The sequence below is a fragment of the Notamacropus eugenii genome, chromosome 1 (genome assembly GCF_028372415.1).
Source record: "Notamacropus eugenii isolate mMacEug1 chromosome 1, mMacEug1.pri_v2, whole genome shotgun sequence".
Taxonomy (NCBI): domain Eukaryota; kingdom Metazoa; phylum Chordata; class Mammalia; order Diprotodontia; family Macropodidae; genus Notamacropus; species Notamacropus eugenii.
In genome coordinates, this window is record NC_092872.1 from 325,366,246 (window position 1) to 325,370,317 (window position 4,072).

The 4,072-nt window shown below is 33.1% G+C and overlaps 1 pseudogene; it reads right to left on the reverse strand.

Annotated features, from left to right (window-relative positions):
• Positions 1 to 3,436: 3,436 nt before the first annotated feature.
• LOC140525573 (elongin-C pseudogene) lies at positions 3,437 to 3,855 on the reverse strand (annotated as a pseudogene).
• Positions 3,856 to 4,072: the final 217 nt, after the last annotated feature.

Genomic DNA, 4,072 nt, shown 5'->3' on the forward strand with positions numbered 1-4,072 from the left:
TTATGAGTTATAAGTATCATCTTCCCATTTAAGAATCTCAACAGTTTAACCTTATTAAGTCCCTTATAATTTCCCATTCCTGTTTTCCTTTTTATGCTTTTCTTTAGTTTTGTATTTGCAAGTCAAATTTTCCATTCAGCTCTGATCTGCTCATCAAGAACACTTGAAAGTCCTCTATGTCATTGAATGTCCACTTTTTCCCCTGAACAATAATACTCAAGTTTTGGTAGGTAGTTAATTCTTCGTTGTAATCCGAGATCTTTTGCACTCTGGAATATCAGGTTCTAAGCTATCTAATTCTTTAATGTAGAAGCTGCTAAATCTTGTGTTATTCTGACTGTGGCTCCACAATAATTGAATTGTTTCTTTCTGGCTGCTTACATTAGTCTCTTCTTGACCAGGTATAATGGTAATTTAAATTGGAAGATCTTTCCCATTCATTAATAGGCCCATCTGACATTCTCAGATCACATGGAAGCCTGAGTGACATGAATCTATGGAGGGAGAAGTTTGCTGAAGGGGTGGAATAGGAACAGGCGGAGCTAGAGCAAAGCTGAAAGGAAATTAGTTAGAGCAGTCAAAACTGACAGAAAGAGAGAAGGCAGAGTGTTTGTTGGTTTGTGGGAAGGCCTTAACATGGGTAAGGCTTGGGGATGGTGTTGTCCTCTGCATTGTTGTTGTGTATTGATTTCTTTGTTATTGTGGTGGATTTGGCTTTCTGGTGTTGGGATTTGGCTTTGTGGTATCTGAATAAATGTTTTGGTTCTATCTTCCTTGTGAAGAGTCTCTAGTATTTTGCAATTCAGAATTGTGCCAGGATATTCATAGCCACCATAGGTGCTATGAATGTCACATTGGCAATACACCTGGGAGTTCTGCAATCTCAATTTCATATTCCTGGGAGTTCTCATTTTGGGATCTCTTTCAGGAAGTAAACAGTGGATTCTTTCCATTTTAATGTTAACTTCTGGTTCTAGAATATCAGGACAGTTTCCTTGCTAATTTCTTGAAAGATGAAGTCTAGGCTCTTTTTTTAATCATGGTTTTCAGGTAGTCCATTAATTCTTAAATTATATTTCCCTGATAATTTTTCCAGGTCAATTGTTTTTCCAATGAAATACTTTGCATTTTCTTCTTTTTTTCCATTCTTCCAATTTTGTTTTATTGTTTCTTGTTTTCTCATAAAGTCATTAGCTTCTCTTTGCTTAATTCAAATTTTTAAGAAATCATTTTCTTCAGTGAGTTTTTGTACCTCCTTTTCTATTTGGCCAATTCTACATTTTAGGGAATTTTTTTTCTTCACTGAATTTTTGTTCCCCCTTTCCCATTTGGTCAATTCTGCTTTCTAAGGCAATTTTCTCCTCACTGAATTTTTAGGTCTGTTTTATCATTTGGCCTAGTAGGTTTGTTTTTTGTTTTTTGCTGTATAGGATTTTATTTAGAATAGAATCCTATGTGCTCCAAATGCTATGACGTAGAAAAAAGACTACGGTAGAAATTTGAATGGAATTTCAAAAATAAGTTAATATCAATTTCAGAAACAATTATAGATTTGAATGACATGCACTATTAAAATTTCTTAAATTAAACTAAAAAAGTAATAATCTAATCATTCTGGGTATAAAAGAATATGTTGATTGAAAATAAGAACCATGAATTGAGGAATTTAATGCTTTTGAAAATAAGGCCAAGACTATATATGTAATACAAAATATTTCATATTCTTTAGTAAATATTTTTCTTACTTATCATGCAGTACCACTTTTGAAATATGTAATCTCTCCTTATCTGAATTCTAGCTATTCTAAACTGTGAGCATCAATTTTAGTATTTTATGATGCATTCAAATGTGGCCATGAGTTAAAAAGGTAACCTACTAGGACAGAGTCCATTAGAAATGTAGTTTCTTCTACCATCTTGACCTATAAGATCATCATATCTGTAGATGATTGTTATTTTTGTCACCATTTAGCAGTAAAAATTTCTGCACTTGATAAGCAAACACTGGTAAATACTTCAGTACTGTGTAAATGAATGAGAGTGTATCTTAATGAATTACTGAAACAGATGTAACAACTATTTTCAATCAAGATTAAGAAAAAAGTGATTAGGTTTGATGATGAATTTTTTTTCTTGGTAATTTGTGGAGTGAATGAAAAGAATCTAGTCACTAGCATTTAAATTTACACTTGTATAATTAATTCTCTGCTATTTGAAAGGTAGGAAGCTGAAACTCAACTTTCATGTTCTTGACTCCATGAAGTTTTTATTTGTCTTCGTAATCCTAAAGGATGAAAGTAATATTCATTTTCACTAACTAAAAGCCTTATTACACTTGTGTAGTCATTACCCCTATTATGTAAAGGCTTTGTTTCTTTATATCAGCAATTTTCTATATAGCCACTACATACAAAGAAGACATGATTTGACAATCAATAAAACTGAACCCACAAACCATTAAGGTACTTTATGCCAGGCTCTTAACATGAATTCCACATATTAAGTCCCCAAAATATTTTGATTGCTTTTTTGTAATTCAGTTTTGGGGGCTCAAGTAGGGGAGAGGGGAGGAATGAGGGGTGGATAAACTTCACTTTGATCTTATTTTAGTACATTTAAATAATGATTTATTAATGTAGTAAGTGAAAAATAAATTGCAAAGGAAGCTTTCTTAGCTAGATGATTAAGTACAGTACTTTGGATTGTTCTAAAAGGATATTGCATGACCATCCCTAAGTTTTCAGAGCCAAAGCTGTCTAGTATTGTGATTACTTATTGACAGCTTGACTAAAGTTCTTAAAAATTCACTAGTGCAAAAGCTATGCCTAACAATCTTTCATAATGTTTTAAAAGTATCATGTAAGTTGTATGACAAAAACACATATTCAGATACACTGATATGCTAACATGACTGCAATATATCAAAAGACATGCAAGATCAATTCTTATGTATTCAAGAGTTATTAAAAAATTAGTGCTTTGGCCAAGCCATATTTATAAACACAAGTTGACAATGCAAAATAGTTGCATAACTAATGATGCTAGACAGCTATGTTATAGTAGGTTCAAGTTAACCCCACCTGTTCAAAAATACCAAAAAAAATAAAACCCCTAAAAATACTTAGCTAGTATAAACCTGTAGTATTTGCCTGAATTTCAGTACTTACTATAATCATTATTCTAATGTTTAAAACCACATCTAAAGGATAAAGCATAATCATCTACTAATTGGTCTATTTATTTATTTCTCAATTAGTGAAAATGTCCTTAAGTTGCGAAACAAATTTCAACTCTGATTGCTTTGCAAAAGAAAGGACTGAAGGCATCCACTTTTCAATGAAATTTATAGTTCTCCACCACCACCCACACGACATGCTATATGAAATGTTACTAACTGAATCACAGATATTAAATACTGAAAAAGTTAACAGTTTATTATAATTTATTTTATTTAACAATCTAGGAAGTGCACAGCCACCAGCAATTCCAGTGCAATTTCAGGTGCAATTGGGAATTCGGTAATCTTTGTAGAGCTGTTAGTATAACAAACCTTGCAGGTAAAATATATGCATACTTTTGATAGCCCATGTGATGGAATTTCTCTAAAATTAACCTCATTGGTTTCATTTTCAGAAAACTGACCTGGTCCACTTAACATGACTTTAATTGTTCCTGATGTTAAAGTATGCTCCCTTTTTACAATAAATTTATGACCATCAGAAGATATCAATTTCACATACATATCATTTGGGCCCTCACACCCTCTGTATGTTTTCTCTTCTCCATCCATTATCTCCTTATGAAATTATATTTTGTTTCCCCAGGAATTTTAACAGAACACCTTCTTGTCAGTTCTGCAGCAACACAGATCAGTCCCCACTCCTGCTATAGCCCCTGCTCCCAGGGGCCATCTGTTCCCTCCTCCCCAACCCTGCGGGGCCCCAGTCACCCACCTGGTCTTTTTTTTAAGACGCTATTTTTATTCAGTATATTGTACTTCCTTTACCAAGCTGTTTGCTCTTTTTTTCATGATTTTCTTGCATCACTCTAATTTGTCTTCCTAATTTTTCTA